The sequence below is a fragment of the Stenella coeruleoalba genome (genome assembly GCF_951394435.1).
Source record: "Stenella coeruleoalba genome assembly, chromosome: 11".
Lineage (NCBI taxonomy): Eukaryota > Metazoa > Chordata > Mammalia > Artiodactyla > Delphinidae > Stenella > Stenella coeruleoalba.
The window spans coordinates 23,786,607-23,804,340 of record NC_137157.1 but is presented as its reverse complement, the minus strand read 5'-3'; the positions used below and the strand labels follow the sequence as shown (position 1 = coordinate 23,804,340).

The 17,734-nt window shown below is 36.5% G+C and overlaps 1 long non-coding RNA gene across 17 annotated transcripts in view; it reads left to right on the top strand.

Annotated features, from left to right (window-relative positions):
- Positions 1 to 17,734, top strand: part of LOC307193980 — a 109,862-nt gene that overhangs the window by 8,998 nt on the left and 83,130 nt on the right. For 4 of the 17 annotated variants that reach the window (XR_013830457.1, XR_013830458.1, XR_013830459.1 and 1 more), the window contains exons 1-2: positions 5,789 to 6,041; positions 6,325 to 8,887. This is a non-coding gene — a long non-coding RNA (uncharacterized lncRNA). Of the gene's footprint in view, positions 1 to 304; positions 729 to 1,666; positions 1,790 to 5,787; positions 6,042 to 6,324; positions 8,888 to 17,734 lie in introns of those variants that run through there. The other 13 variants (XR_013830461.1, XR_013830462.1, XR_013830463.1 and 10 more) reach the window with 7 other exon arrangements.

The window sequence follows — 17,734 nt, the reverse complement described above, 5'->3', positions numbered from 1 at the left end:
ATCTGTGTGATGCTATCATTTCTGATTTGTTATCACTTCAAATGGCAACTCGGAAGCAGCCTGACCTTAGCTTCATTAAGTGTTATCTGGTCAGAGATAGTTACTATTCAACAGGAGGAAGACGCAGAGAGGTCAGGAGTTTAAGGGGATAGTGTGGGACACAGCGAAGAAACTAATTCACTTAGAATGTTTCCTTTCTTTTCTCATTTGATTGTCTTTTTCTTTTAAATCACGGTGACTTGATGAAATCAGGCACACCGAATTGTTCTGCTGTGTGTTTTATTTTGGTTCGTTTTTCATTCAGAAATGGAGCAAATCTCAGACCCAAATTCAACTTAGAAAACTATGTCTGTCTTTGCTTTCGAATTGAAAAATGCTAACGCTCTCCTTCCAATCAAAAAGCGAATAAATGCCAGGGAGAAGCCATTCTCACTTCAGCACTCTGGACCCTCAGGAGGAAAAAAGGAAGGAGATCGTGCTCTGATGAATTTGATCTGACAACAGACAGCAACAGACACCTGAGTCAAGGAAGAAGTTTCAGAATATCTCATCAGTTCTCAGAAGTTAAATGACTTTTAAAAGAATTATATGGATATCAAAATAGGGAACTTTTTATTTAATAATAGTTCACCTGTGGAAGAGGGAGTATGAGGTCACTGAAGAATTCTCAAATGTGAAATTCTGCAAATTCGAGAGTAGTCTTAATTCAGAGGAAGACGAATACTCAAGTAAGTAAACCAGTAAACTGCATAGGCTAGATGCTTATCTTTTCAATGTTTGCAGTTGAATACTACTTCATTAGTTAGATTTTCAGGCAATAGAAACTGTGGCTTTTTAAAAAAGTTTCTGGCAACTTTACTACAGTTGTAATGCATTGAAATGTCAAAGATTGATGTGCATGGTAATTGATTTCATATCGTCATGCTGTACTTAGACAATTATAAACATTGCTAATCTAATGTTTCAAGGTACTTATGAACAATTAGTGACTGCACTAGCATCTCAAACACACTTTTGATGATAAAAATATATTGAGATGAGTTCGATAAATCCTAAAAGGGCTGTTGTGTAAATGATGATTAGAAAAAAATTAGAGTTTCTTTTTTTTTTTTCCCCAGTGAAATGATTAAGGCTTTGAAAATAAAAACAAGAGTATTCTAGTTGTGAACATGCAAAAATTAAGCACAATTAGCAGGGAGAATACATTGCTTTATAATAATATATTTGTTCAAAATAAAAGAACATGACATCTACCATTCTAACTTTATTGAACTCCTACTCTTACTAATGACTAACTTGGCTGTTTGTGCGGCCTCTACAGTTTTCACAGCGCAATCTCTCATGTTAGAAGGGTGTCATTAATGGTCAGTGATATAGAATCGAATGGAAGTACGTGTTTGGGTACCCAAACATAAATATATGCAGACTTTCATTTGAAAATATTTAAATGCCTCATACATACAGACTTCGCTGATGCTTTTTGTGCATATAATGAAAACCAATTATCTGTGGAGAAAACTTGACTGGGTGGAAGGAAATTAAATTGGTTTTTAAAGACTTCCTTAAACAGCAGTAGCTAGGGAAAGCTCCAATAACATTTTAGCTCAGGATTGTAATGACTTTGCCATATTAATAAATCATGCTTTATCCTGACTTTTATCAAAAGACTTGGATGGGGAAGACTGCACATGACAGAAGCAGGAGAGAAGAGCACTTTCAGCTGAAGCTACACATGTATCAGCCACTCTCCCACTTCCTGTGAAGCTCTGGAAACAGCCACTGAAGTCAGGTAAGGTCCTAATTCACTCAAAGAACAGGATACAGGATAATATTAACAAAACTTCCATTTGTAATTTCTTGTAAGAAATATTCATGTTCTGGAATACTCTGTGGTTTTTTAAATGCTGTACAAAATAAATGCGAGGAAATCTTTACCAACTTTTCTGCCTAATTTCCTCTGGGAGTTTCCCAACTTCTTCAAAATGCTTTTGTGTTGAATATCAACTCTCATCTATCAGCTCCATGTTAAATTTTTTTTTGTTTCATTGGTGCTGTATGTCTGAGACCACTTAAGAGGACATTTATGGAAACATGGAAAACATATTGTTTCATTTACACATGGAACAATGCAAATACTTTCCCTTTGTTACTGTTCAAAATATTAACATTCTGTTCTCTGTATGTATGTTCTCAGAGTTGACTTCCAGCAGCTATTGTAGACTAAGGAAGACAGAATACAATCACCTCAAAATATCTGATTGCTTACTAATTAACGAGTAAAACATTTCACTGATTTTTTCTGAAACCAAATATTTATCTAATTTAAACTCTATATCAGGAAGTCGGTTAGGTAGACTCTATAAAATATGTATTACTATGCTGCAGTGAGGGAATTGTTAGGGAAAATGCATACTTTTCCCTCTATTAATTATCAAATGGCCATACTGTTAAATATTGCAGGCATTTGGATGTTGTAAACTAGCCTCTAATATTTTCCGTTAAATTTTCCCTGACTTTTCACAACAGTGCTCCTAGAAATAGTGTTTTCACTTAGTGAATTAAATGGAAACATAAAGAGCATTTATTCCATCCTCGGTCTTAAATATTAAGAAAATTTATATATTCCGTGGTGTGTTTTCTAATCAGTCAGTTGCATGATCAGATTTTTAATGTTGCTTTTGAATAGAGTAATATTTCCACACCCCACAGAAATTTCATCTCTCGTGTCTCTTTCTCTCCAACTCTCAAGAAAGTAAAGTTCTGTGGAATAAGTCCCCAGGGAATCTCTTTATGGCACTAAATACGCGGGGCCTAAAGGTGGTTTCCGAAGGTGCTCATAGTTTTGTATTATTTTCTTCCTATTAGAAATATTTTGTAATACTGCCGTCAGTTGCCAGCTTGCAGCCGTCAGAAATCTCAATCCCACATGAGCTTTCACTCTGAACCAGAACTTACTCTCTAATCTCAGATCGGCCAACTGAGATAAGACAAAAACTTTTAATTAGAATTTTAGTATGTAATCCAAACCATTTATAGATTATGCACAGAGGTGATCTTCTCTGTATTCAAATAACTGTGTGGAGAACTTAGACAACATTTAATTTGGTGGAGAGACTATTTTTAACTTTGCTGGAGTCCGGTTACCTGCGACGTTCCCGGAGTGTCTCTTAGAAGTTCTATCAGCATGAGGTTTATGGTGTGAATGAGTAACTGAATGTGTTTGTAGCAAGCCCTGGGGCGGGGGGCGGGGGGGGGGGGAATTATAAAAATTGGAATAGTCCGTAATATAATGAAGATATTCTGTTTTCCTTTCACATTTCTTCTGGGAAGCCTAATTTCATGTCTCTCAGTCCAAGCCATGTGGATGAAAAGAGAAAAATACAAGCGGAGTACCAGGGGAATTAGCCTGCCCCTTGCTACTGTTAATGAGTGGTGCCCCTAACCTCGTGTGTTTAGTCCTCAAAAACCCAGCACATGAAACAGTTTTTTTTTTCCTTTCCTTTCAAGAAACAGTTGGCACTTTATGTTGGACTTCTGCTTGACATGAATTATTTGGCAAATTGGGGACTGAAGTGTGAATTATAAACTTAGGGCTGTGTAATAGGCTTCAGGGGTGTTCTAGGGACAAAGACATCCTAGCAGGGTTTTCACAAAGAATTTTATTGAGAAAAAAATGATCTTTTCCCCCACTCCTGAAACAACAACAACAAAAATGTGTACCTTGCTCAAATACTGATTCCCGTTTATACACACACACACGCACACACACACACACTTTGCCTGAGCGTATCCTCTGTTTTTTACTTCCATGTGCACATGACTCTCATTAATGTTGATAACCCTCTGCACATGCCTCCAGAAAATAATGGACCCCGACTGTGAGAACTGTCTGTATTCAAACATGTTAAGAGCTGAATATATAAAATCTGTTTGGCACGCCAGGCTTGGGTTTTTGAAGACAACAGAAATTGGACAGAAAGATCAATAGGAAAAAAAAAAAAAACGTAAAAGATAATGACATCTGGATGCGGCCTGGGTAATGCTCTAATTAAATGTACTTACACCTAAGTCTTATCACATGCTCAGGAGCAAGGCTTAGATGCCCCTTTTAAACTGCAGCATTAGAGGTGGTCGTGGGAGCCTTGCCTGTGAGGTGTCACCTCCCCTGTGATCCAGTTCTGTTCTATATGTACACCTATAATCTATCTTAGTTTCTTTCACTGAATGGGCTCCTGCTATTTTGCTAGTAAGATAGCCATGCTAATTTAGGTTATCCCTTAAGCTTACAAAGATATGCATGTTCTTTAAAATGGGTTTGAAAAAAATCGGTTTATCCCACCTAGAGAAAGCAGGCTACAGGATTCTCTTGTTTCGTTGCTGTCTCATAGGTGAAGATGAGCGTAGTAAGAAACCCTGTATACTTTTCTCCCTGTTTGGGTAAAGTCTTTTGACATCCTTTCCCTTCTGAGCATAATAGAAGCTCTCCCTGAGGACAGTACACAAGGTAGACTTTCAGAAGTCACCACGTCAAGCAATTTTAACTTCTAAAAGAGTTCTATATTAATTGCACAGAGTTCTAGGTAAATTAGCATGACTTGAACTGGTTTCAAAATGCTGTCATTTAAGATAAGAGACAGTGTGAAAGGAGGGAACTGTATTTCCTGGGTCTTTTTTTCTTTTCTTTAAATAGAGTTTTGAAACATCATGATGTAATCTCTTATTTGGTTCCTAAAACAATAAATAAAACAACTCTATAGATATTTAGAAGAAGCTGCTGGGCAGTGCATAAACATATACTGTATGTCTCGTTACCATTAAGAGCCATGCATGGTTAAACCTCCTCCTATAGCTTTGAGTATTTCCCCTCTGGCTTTGTAAAGTGATGCTTGAGTGTGGGTTTTACCAAGGAATTTCATAACCATTTTATAGACTTGGTAGCACACCTACCATATCAGAATATGCACACTGTTTCTTGGGTAAATGTTAACAATCAATGAAATTCATGTTCATTCTGGAAAAAAGTCCAAAGTGCTGGTAGATTAAGGCTTTGTAGGGTGTATAAGTCTATCTCTTACTTTAGCTCAATGAGAAGCTACTTCTTTCTTTTGTTTTTTCTATTCCCTGACTTCTAATAGTGCTAAACAATCAAATGCAAGGCATTTTGCCTTCTTTCACTCCTTAGAAGAAAATTATTCAATTAATATGTGAAGATGAAGGTTAGAAACCCACTGTAATCTAGAAAGGTCCAGGAATTTAGAGAATCAAATGTACTCTCTGGATCTCAGGATCCATCAGGGAGAATATAGAATACAAGTTATTTTTCTCTGAGCTTCCTTAATTTTGTTTTACTGCTTTCGGTGTAATTAGAACACTTGTGAGGATCTGAGGAAGGGAGATGTTTGGGGGGTGCTTGAGATGTCTAGTGGGGTCTAGAAAGAGAGAGACCAAAAAGACTCCAACCTCTAGGAAAACAGTGGTTTACTGGGGCAGGCTTTTGTGCAGAAGGAATTCCGTGTGCCACACCCCTCTGCAAAAATGTTGGGACCCCTTTGGCTCAGGTAACCCCCTTCACATTCTAGGGTGCTTCCCATAGCCCCAATTGCTGTCTTCCTTTTTCAAATTGGCTGTGCTGTTCATCTTGGATGTCAAGGTTTTCTTTTACTCGCTAAGTCTTCCCCATGTAACCTAATGCTTCATTTCTCCCCAGAAGAATAAGATAGTTGCTTCAAATTCAGCATTTCAGTAATAGTAGTGAAAAGTCCCTCTTTGTAAAAGATACAGGATTAGTTCCTGCCACGAGCTCATCTGTATCATCTCCATTTATTTCTCGTGGGTGTTGGGAAGACCTTTGCATTTGACCAAAAAGCACTAGTAAATAAGGAGTTAAAATGAAGGCAGGCTCACTGGTTTGCTGAGATCTGTCAGAGTCTGACTGGCTGGCTACATATCTGTCTCTGGAACAATAGGTACCTGTATTCTGCACGGACTACTGGGCAGCGCTGACACTCTGGAGAAGGTCTGCCTCTGGCTGCGCTTTCCTGGTGAGAATCCCCAATGACAGTTCCACTTTTCAGTGGAGGAGAAAAAAATATCTGTCTATTCTCCTGATGAAGGACAGAGCTTTGATCATTTTTATTCAGGCTTGTCTTGGCCGGAGGTTTCAGGTTCTTAGTCTCAAGTCAGCAGTCTCTCCCGTTCCCTCTCTCTCTCTCTCTCTCTCTCTCTCTCTCTCTCTCTCTCCCCCACACACACACACACAAGCACACACATCCACTCCCTCCCTCCCTCTCACTCTCTCACTCTCTCTCTCATTTCCCCTCCTAGGTTGTATGCAGGCAGATGAGTGCCACAGCTGTAACTGAGGCACAGAGCAATAAACACAGTGCAGCCAATTTCTACAGTGGCGAGAGGGGCATCAGAGGTGACAGTAATGACAAGGACCCAAGGACCGTCCCTCTGACAAGTTATAGGTAAGAAAATGTTTATGCCCCGATTCTTGTATTTTTGCATCCTCGTGGCTGAGACATTGAGATAGAAAGCGAGTCTCAATAGGAAAATATTTGCCTCAGAGTATCATCTGCTGTCACTTGCCTGCAAACCTGTGTTCTCAGGGCTTTGTGTTACTAGAATCATCGGAGGTGAGGTGTGAGAGGGGCTGGGCAGCAGGGTGAGTTGCTTTTTATATCTGTCTGGTGACATTTATCATGCTGTTTAAATTCATATCTGGAAAAAATGCTGTTTGATGATAGTTGGCAATGTTTTGGGCAACATAGAACATATGGCCGTGTAGAATTCAAGTGATGCTCTTTCATTCTTAATTTGTAATTATTTTTACACTCAACTGTACTGAGGTCAGAGAGTTTTAAAAATTAATGAGATTCCCTGTGGAGTTCAAATAGTAATGCCTACGTGGGCTGTCTCAAAAAGATAAGATTATGCTGGTATATTTTTAACATAGATCTAACTCTTTTTTGCATGCACTCCATTTGAAATATTTTAATTGTACAATAGTTTATGGAAGCTTAAGTATTTGGGGATATTAGTCTTTAACATTTTTTTGTTAATGACCGGAGAAATTTTGTCAAAATTAGACTGTAGAAGATGAGTATTTTGTGTGGAGATATTGCTGAAACTTAACAGATATTATTGTTATGGCAATGGAGAATACCTTATACTTTCGAGGAAATGACAAATAATGAATGAGAAACATGCTAAGAAAATCTTCAAATTGGTTTCATCTTAAGTAATATATAAAAATTCAGGAGATATTTAGGGTAAAAAACTGTTGGCAGGAACAAAGAAGCAAGTGTACACATAGATGAGTATTCTTTGTCACAAAAATGAATCCAGGGCATGGATTTAGGAGGTTAAGTGATTTCTACATTCTCGGTGCCCCACAAAATGGGTGAGTCCAGTCATTTAAAAATGTACTGAAAACTTTCATTTCCCACAATTTAAAAACATTGTTTGTGTTTCTGATACAACACATTGTTTAAAAGAGGGGAATTGGAAAGCTGTCTGAGTATACAGTAATGGGGCTAAAGATGCTTTTTATCCCGAGTTCCCCATTTACAAGACCCATTCTGAGCTTCCTGTGATATATTGTTATGTAAATACTGTGCAGCCAGGGAAAGCAGTACTATGGAGATTCAATTTACTTTGAAAGTTGTTCATTATAGCAGGGATGAATGTTATTTATTTGATGTGATTCAAAGGCTGGAAATGACTTTTTCATTGTGGCGCCTTTTGTAGTGGGTGCAGGGTGATCTAATCTTTTTAATTTTGGCTTTCACACCAGTGGAGATGAAAAGAGATCTGAACTCATTTATCGGTTGCTAGGTCCTTCTGGAGACCCAAGTCCTGTTCTTGGTTGCTATGGCCAGTCTGACCTCAATCTCTGTGGTTTGGGGGACTTAAGCAGTCTTTTTTTTTTTTTTTTATTGAAGAGCATGTACCTTGATTTATGTCCAAAATTGTGGCTGAACGTCTTTGTCTGCAAGTGATAAATGGCGAACAATTCATCAGTTCTAACAAGTAAACACCGCTGTCCCACTAAAAATATGTTTTGTTCTGAGTTAATGGTATGGAACAAGGCAGCGTCCACATACGGCTATCTTTTATTGTGGAGGGGCCTCTGAAACTTGGAGCAAAGTGCAGGAAATTGGCATTCACTTTCTCGTCCATTAGCATTTCATTTGTGGTTCGGATGATGCGGCTTTAGGTGGATAGAGAACGAGAGGGTAACCCTTCCATTTCCTTCCTTTCTCTTTAGTGGGGGCTGTCTGTGAAACAGGAGCAGGCCTTCTTCAGATGCCTGGATTCTGCTGGGGCAGTAAGAAGTCAGGAGTAGTTTCTGTGATGAGGCTGGCCTCCGCTTTACAACTGCCAAGAGCTGAGGCAGAAACAGGCGGGTGTGCTACGGCTCGGTCGCCTTCAGTCTCCTGTCGGTTCTTTGAGGGAAAGTTGTATCTGTTATTGGTGACTCCCAAGAATGTTCTGCCTATGTGCTACTTAATGGTCCCCAGACGTCCTTGCATTCTAGAACCTTGTTAAAAAGAGCCTTGGTGATTAAGAGGCTGTGGAGTATACAGCCGTGCTTAGCAGATGAGCCCTCATGCATTTCCCCGTTCCCTTAAAAACTGCTTAACTGATGCTGCAGGGAGCACACACTCTGCTAATAAGACGATGAGGACAAAATAGGTATCTGGAAAGGCATTTATGGCTTATAAGCGCCATCAGCTTCCATCCAAGAGAGATTGCGGCTTTGTAGCGTAGTTTTTTCTTTTAATAGTAATATGCTAATGGTTTTTATTCTAAATCGGCCAGCACTGAGTATCTCCAGGAAAAATGGGCTCCCTAAGAAGCGGCATCCTCCTGGAATTGAAAGGTAACAATTAAACATTTTTTAAAGTGCAATTTTCAAACCGTTTCATGTACTTATTGCCAGTAGCATTAGAAAACTGCTTTCTGAATGAAACTGTTTAAAATTGAAACTATTGTTCTTCACATAAAAGGTTTAAAGAAGAAACTATCTTAGGGAATTTTATTGTTAGTCATTTGCTAAAGATTGACTAGGTTTTATTAACAAAATAGAATCAGGTACTTTGTATGTTTACTTTCAGCCTTGAAAATAAGCAGACTTGTATATTTTAGAAAAAAATCATTTGGGGGATCAATTAAAATGATCTTTATCTATTTTATGTAGATTTTATTTCTAGAACTGGTTAAGAAAAAACAGGATTTGGTGATATGGATGGTCTCTTCCGGCTTAAAAATTCTTCAAAGAGTGCTAGTTTTCTGAAAATACACGTAAGGTTTATTTTAGTCCTTTATTAGTATAACTGGACTAATTCAACTAATGTTTAGCTCTTTAGTTGAACAGCAGTTAAAAGTTCTATGCTCTGTTGTACAAGTAATAATTGTGGTAAAGGTAATTTCCGGAAAATTGATTTTTGAAGGTATTTTTTTAAACTGCTACTTTAGCGCTTTATTAAGAGTGAGGTTTTGCAAAGCTTAATTGTGGCTTCTTAACTTGGGTTTCTTACTTAGGTCTTCTTGAAGGTAATACGTTATATGAGTGGTTAATTTCACAAGAAATATTTAATTCCAGGTATGCAAAGACCAGTATTCCCCGGGATGTGGTATGTATGTATGTGTGTATACGGACGTATTGTAATATAAAATGTCTTATAAGTTTCACATTGTATTTTGCTTTACTGTTATTTCAAAGGATTTAAGTGAATGTTGGGTAGCACTCAAATTCCTGAAATGATTAAATTCAGTCTCTGAAGAATCTGGGGAAAAGGCCTGTAATGACAATTTGATGACTTTCATTTTAAGGTGTAATAGAAATTGAGTAAAATATTTTAATAGCTATTCTCTAATATCTCATTCCAAATACGATGTTTTTATTGCTCATTCTAGCTTACAGTTTTCTGGTGATAATAATGTGTGGCTGGTAATTGTTTCTTACATAGAAATCATTTTATCCTTATGTAAAAGTATTTTAGAAAAGTCTTCACGAATTTATCTCAGCTGAAGCAATTGTATTGAACTCCTGAGATAAAACAGTGAGTATTTCCAGATTCCTCCTATTTTAATTTGGTAATTCCTTACAAGATTTAGGTGTATCTTAAAGGGAGGAATATTCCATATGATAGTTTGTGGTTTAAAGAGGAAAACAACAGTCATTCATGTAAGTCAGGGAGGGCTGAGAAAACAGAAGGAATAGATACTATTACTATACACTATGACAAAACTGACTTGACTTTTCTTGCAGCTATCATGTATTTTAAAAAATTTTTAAATGGACTAAGAAATAAAAAATATGTGCATAAATGTGCAGTTACTATATCTATCTTTATTGAATAGGGAGGTGAAGATATATAAACGTAACTTGGTTGCAGCTAATGTTACCAGAAACATCTTTGCACCTCAGTTCTTTCAGGAGATGTAGACACAAGTAGTTAATCACATAGCTTTTAAAGAATCAAATACTTTGGGAACTGCAGTTGTGACATATTATATTAATTTTCATGTAAGTCAAAATGAAATCCTTAAATCATTTTTTCTGTGTATGTTACACAAAGCCATTATCTTCCAAACTGCATTGTTCTAAATGCTAATTAGAAAATTTTTATGCAGTTTAGCTTGATTGTAGTGAATATTTAAAGACAGAATATACTATTATTGCTAAATTAACATGCCGCAAGTGCATTTTTTAATAAAAGTAAAATTAAGCTCTAGTATCAGATTATTCTCCTCTCCTAATGTGTTTACTAAAATTTCCCAAGTTTGCTTTCTTCTTGTAGTTAATATTCCTTTCCAGATACCAGTGTTGCAGAGTAACTGGTTACTCTTAGTTTCTTTCTGCCTCCTATAGTTTTGGTTTTTGTCTTTTTGGTGTACCATTATTCTTATCTGTCACCTAGAAAGTTGTATTGACTTTGAAGGTAATTGTCTGACCTATTTGTCTGATTTTGGGGTAAAAAAAAAAAAAACCCAAACTTGTTTTATTAGAAATTTTGTATGAAGTGCTGAAAAATTTGAGTTGGCCTTGGGATGTTGTTCAAGTGGTTGATATTAGGATACAGGGTTTTCCCAGTAGTGGCAAGTTACTTGCGTAATTCAATAAAATCTTTCCTTCAGCTATGTTAGTTTATTTTCCACAAAATAGTTTGCCAGCTGGCAAACCTCAAATTACATTGACCATCCTCTAGAAAATTTATTATAGAGAAAGAAGTGGCAGAGGAGGGGACCTCTTAGATAACTCATGGATTTGCCCCAACTTACTATCCTAGCATGGTGGCAAGGTCACATGGTAAAGTTTTATCTACTGGTGTTTAGTGTTTAATCACCTCCGAGATCCAAGAGCAGATTTTAATTTGCATAGCCATCAGTCAAATACTTTTGTTTAAATGATACCAGAATGAATTAAGAAAATAAAATTTTTCTCAAACGCTTAACTGTATACTCTATCACTCACTAATAATTAATTGAGACATTTAAAATTTGTTCAGATTTTAAAATGTGAAAATTGTTATTTGCTTAATGGTGTCTCTAATTTTTTTAATCAAAAGAAGGCCTATATAGACTCATAATGACCCAAGTCGTTCTAAAGGCGCTAGACTTTATCATCCTATACTATATAGTAAACAGAACCTTTTTACATTCTTAGTAATAGCTCTAAGCCATTATTTATATTCTTAATATTGTTTGGCATTATTTAAGCATGATGATTCATAAATCCTTGAATTTCCTGTATTTTTCTGACAACTGAGTTCACAGTCCAAAAGCAAAGACTAAAATATACCAGAAAGCTAGGAGTGTCCTTAGAGAAAGGAAGACAAGGTAGCTTACCATGGTCAGGAACATATGGTGTATAGTTAATTACCACAATCTCAAGGGTTTTAACATAGTTTACTGCAGGCATCTTTAAAAGTATTGGATTTTCAGGAAATCTTTGAAGAAGAATTCAGTTTGCTGGAAATCTGAAACATAGACATCAAATAAATTACAATAATGTCTTCCCATACAGATTTAGAAAATATTCATTTGTTCATTCCACAAACACTTATTCAGTGCCTGCCCTGTGCCAGATACTATTCTTGTAGCTCTTAACTGAATATTCACCATTGATTCAATATTTATTACTTGCCTGATTTTGCAGATTATAGAAGTCTTACCAGATACTAATATATCATCAGTCACATCACAATCCATATCATTTTGGAACTTGTATTTCTCTTGCCTGTTCTTTAAATGGCTTAAAATATATTCTAGGCATACATACCAATTTAGAGGAATATATTGGCAAAACAGTCACAATGAGTTTTAATAAGCTGTCTTATTGATATTCAGACCCACGATGCAGCAGACACTAAGTTGGTTTTACTGCTTTTTACGCTTCCTTCCAAAGCTCCTTATACTATTTTAAGGGACCTCTAATTCTAATTGTTAATGGCTAACATTTATTTTCTATATACCAGTCAATGTGCTAAGCCCTCACCTTGATTCTTTCAATTACATTATGTGAAAGGTAGTATCACTGTCCCTCCTTGCAGATGAGGAAACTGAGGCTTTAAGAAGTTAAGTAACTCCCTGGAGGTCACAGAGCTAGTAAGCAGCTGAGATGACTTAAACCCCAGGTCTTTCAGACTCTATTCATTCTTCTAGTCATTCAACAAACATTATTGAGCATTTTCGATGGTGCTAGGCTGCTCAAGATGTTTAGAGAAAAAGAAGTTGTCTCTAACAGGCAAGTCTCTGCCCTTAGAACAGATACTCACAAGGACTTTGATACTTTCATTATGTAATTTTCCTTTGCATCTATGAATTTCCCAGAACCTATTAGATAACATTTTCAAATTTCAAAACTTCTTCAGACTTCTCACCATTTGGCTTCAGTCTTTCTTTTCGATCGCATTATTGCCTATTTCTAAACCGGAATTTTCTGCACTGGAAGGCTGATCTGCTCCTTGCCCACACAAGGTTTGCCTTGCATTTTCTCTGATCATTCCTGCACCTGAAACAGTTTTGCCACAGCTTTCTCAATGCCTCTCATGCTTCAGTGTCTGGGTCAAAGCCCTGTCTTAGAAATGAAATCCTAAAATTCTTTTATCTGTGTTGATATGTGACATTTGCAACAACCAAAGTGATTTGTGGGTGGGTAACATTTCACATATTTCCTGTGTACCAGCTGCTTCAATGTTTGTAGATGTACCCAACTGACATGTTGGCAAGAGTTCAGAGAATCAACAGTGAAATAAGAAAGTAAAAAATCTAAGACTGGAAGGCTTGGAAGCAGGAGCCCCACTGCCTAGTACAGCACCTGGCATAGATCATAGAGTTAATATACATTTGAGGCTGGGATGAGGGCAAGAGAGGATCCAAGGAGGGAGGGATGGACAACAGACAGAAAGTTCACAGGGAAAAAGAAAATAATATTTCTAAATGTATAGCCCAGGGCCTTCAAAGACCTTTAAATATTTAATAAGGGTCAAGGATCCTATTAAGGGATGTATAGATATACACAATAATCTTTACTTTCAAATATATTTTTGCTTCTTCTGAGAATAAATTGTCACTCATCAATATTAATACATGAGACATATAATGAACTTTCTGGTGTTTCTAAGAGAAAATGCAATTGTGTTCTGTTTGTATATGTTTTCCATCGCTATTCAGGCCCACGATGCAGAAGTTGCTGGCCACTGCTCCCCACAAAAGAGCCATTCTCTTAACCATCATAAAGTTTTATTAGTTAGTACTTCATGTTGGATTTTTTTTTTCAATAAAATTCAAATTCAGCATTCAAAATCCTAGTGCAAATCCCCTATATCAACAAGCAGCTCTTCTGGTTAATTTTATTTATGTTTTTACTCAATTATATTAAAAAATGTAGCCTTGAAATCTCAAGGGAAATATATAGGTCTATATTTTTATGGATTCTCAAAATCAATGCTTAAGGTAGAGAGTTTACTTCATAGGAGAATCCAGGTGGCTATTTCTTAAAGCAACTACTACATCTGACCTCTGCTATGGAGCTATTTTATTGACTATAAGAGCCATGACTTGTATACATAGATATGACTATAAGGCTTACTTAAAGGAGGTATTACTAATACATAATACATATGTAACATGTACTAATTTTCCTGGGTGAAGCAACCTGGAAAGTTTGCACACTGAACCAGTGAACATGATAGCGTATGTGTACACTCTAATTTATATGGGGGTCCTCTGCTGAAGCAGCCCCATTCTTCAGGCATCCCTAGTTGAGATAAGCGAGGATGAAGCATGGGTAATGAGATGGGTGGGATCGGGGTGGGGGTGGGAAGGAGGTCCAAGAGGGAGGGGATATATATATATATACAGATAGCTGATTCACTTCCTTGTACAGCAGAAACTAACACAACATTGTAAAACAATTATACTCCAATAACAAAAAAGAAACAAGTATTTCTGCAGTCAGTATTGTAACAGTAGCAGCTGAACAGTCCTTAAGAGTTCCAAAAATGAAACTGTGTTCCAAATGCTTATCTGCTTATTGCATGCTGTGTTGATGGTGGTAAAATGTAGAGGATGAGCTTGTCTCCCCTTTAACCCTAACTTTCTTTGGTCCTTTCATTTTGACACTAATTTCAGGCATGAACCTTGGCACCTAGCTACAGTGTGTAATTGTTGGTGTCTCGCTGCCACCTGGGTGCACAATGGAGAACAATATTTAGCCCCTGTGATTTACCATAAGAACACGCCACATGCAGTTGGAAAGGGAAATGTTTAATCAGCCAGTTTTCTTCTCTACACAGTTTCAATCAGTTGAGTGCTTTGAAGATTTTATTTTCTCTGAGTTAACTGGTGGTTTTGTCACTGCTCAGGTAAAACCTCTGGATCCCCCTCATATTTGAACTGTATAAATTGGGGGACATTGCCTATCAATTTGAATGTACAAACAAAAAGCAGATATTTTAAAAAGTGCTAAGTTAATAACTCATTTTGGTCAAAAGATTTTTTTTTTTTTTTAAAGTTCCTTGAGTCCTCTGTTTTGTTGTTGGCTGCGGACTTAATATGTAAGAGGCTCTAAGTGACGCACGAATAAATACCATTCCATTTTTAGGCGTGTCGTATGATGATGCTGTTGATCTTTAGAAGAGATTCCATTTGGTGACATTTACAAAAATAATTTCATGTTAGCAGCTTTTAATTTTAATTTTAAAAGAAATAACAAGAATGGTATAACTTGCAAGTGACAAGAAATTCACCCAAGAGGTGTGTATACTTACATACTGGAAATATGAAACATACCTTGCCTCCCATCTGATGTTGTGCTTATACGCAGTCCAGGGAAATAGTTTTGACAAATAGGAAAATGGTATAAGAATAGAATTATCTGTATAAACGGGCAGCATATCATCTTAAAGATTGAGATCTGTGGAATTTTTTTTTTTTTTTTTTTTTGGTTTTTGGGGTTTTTTTTGTTTGTTTCGTTTTGTTTTTAGAGCTGGTGCTTTCTAAGTGCTAGAAAGATTTGAATCCAGAGTTTAGTCTTCATTGTACTTTAATCCTACAAATTCATTGCAGTGCCATCCAGTCCAATCCACTTCAGTTCACCCAGTTGCTCACTGAATTTCTAATATTTATAAAAATTTTAACCTCCTCTCGTAAGTTATCTCTTTAGTGGTTTTATTTTATTTTATTTTTTGGTTGGGTTAATACATTAGGAAATGTCAGTATATATGGCAAAGAATTTGTGGTTCTTTACTGCAAAACAAACTATTTTATGAAGTTCAGGATTTCTACATGGTTTAGGGCATTTTCTTTTTTCCATTCCAAGTTGGGTAAAAGTTGGTACAGTATATGATCTTTCTAACTAAATTGGTCTCTCTTTTACTCAATAATCATAATTATTGTCATAAATTTGGGAAGAATTCAAATCATTTATTTACTCAATTATTCAATTGGCTTTTTTCCCTTAATTATCTTGTCTGACCATTGTTGCTAAAGGCACTGTGGAGGATTTTATAAAAGGAGAAAATGTGATCTTTCCCTCATCAACTATAGTATAATTGGAGAGAGAAAAAGAACTCTAAAGAACTAATTGGATAATATAATAAAATTACTCTTAGTAATCATGCTTCAGTACTGTGAAGAGAGAAGCTATTTTCTCACAGGTGGAAAACAGTATTAACAATCAAATATAGCTTTTGGGCTCAGAATATTGTTTCAGATTATTTGTAGCGAGAACAATAATGAGAACATTTAGAATAAAGGCTACTTCTTGAAAACAGATTTTACAATTTTCAATTGATTTCATTAGCAAAAAAGTTTCATTTCACTAGGATTTTTTAAAAATTAACTGTGTTGCATGGTTAGTTAGTCATTAATTCAACTGTCCAAAACTTAAAAATGCCTTACTTTAATTGATGATTTATAATAAAATATGTGTGTGGGAAGGTGGAGTTTACCATTACCTTAATTATACTTTGTGATATTCTTCCAAAATTTGGACACAAATGTAAATTGAAATATTTTTTGAAATACTTCAACTTTCTTGCTATCTTGAGAAGACAGGCTAACATATTCTATGAAATGGAAAACTTTTCAAAGCTGCCTTTAGCAACATCCCTGTACATATAAAGCCCTGCCCATAGCTTTGCTCTCTTGACAGAACTATTACACCATTCACCCACGTAGATAAAAACTCTATTCCAAATAAAGTCTAACATTAAGCAAAGAGCTTTGGGATTGGTTCAATTTTTAGTTTCTATCTTGAATATGAATTTTCAAGATTTTAAGGAAAAACAAAACTTTGTTTGCATGTTGATTATCATCTTCCAAAGCCAAAGATTAGTCAGCCAAAATTTTTTAAAACTTTGCTTAACGAGCCTTGAAGTGTTTACCCTTAGTTACATTGAGAACTGTGTTGAAAAGCCCAGTGACAACTTAATTATTTCTCTTCTTTTATCATGAGGAGTTTGTATTTTGTAGACATAGAGAGAAGAGCCTTGACCATTTTTGTTTTCTCTGCTCAGGAAAGGGAAGAATTGGGTAGAAAAAGGAACACCCCAATTCCACCAGATATTTCCTATGGACAGTGTATGGCAGCCACTAAGCAGGGAAGACAAATGTCCTGTTTTAAGGGGCTGGGTGAGGGGGCAGCAATGAACTGATTCTCCTTCGTATCCTAGCGTGTGAACGGACTTATAACAGACACATCATGGGGAAGATCACACAGAAGGATACTTGGAGACAATAGGAGCATCCTCTCTAGAATGTAACAGTTCTCGATTCTTGGTGTCTTTGGGAAGCAGGGTTCACCATCTACCTGTCTAAACAGGTAATGAGAGCAGAGACATGACACACCTCCCTGTGACTTGTGAAAGACTTCACTGTCCCCAAATAAGGAATTCCTCTCACGGCTGTCTTCTCTGAGCTGCCATTTCATTTTGATAGCCGTTTGCAATAGGCACTTTTGAACTCAATGCAATGTAAAAAGTTATGGTTGAAAAATTCCCCAGTAGGATTTCTCTCTACCTCCCCAGTAGGATTGAGAACATGAAGATCAGAGACTTAGAGACAGTCTATCTAGCCTAAAACTACACGTTTAGGCTCATACCATTGAAGAAAAATGAAACAGATAAAAAGGAAAACTTGAGAAGGCCAAAGAATTCTACATCAGGGAATATGGAAAACGGTTAAATTTGTGAACCGGAAGAAATAAAAGAAAGCATTT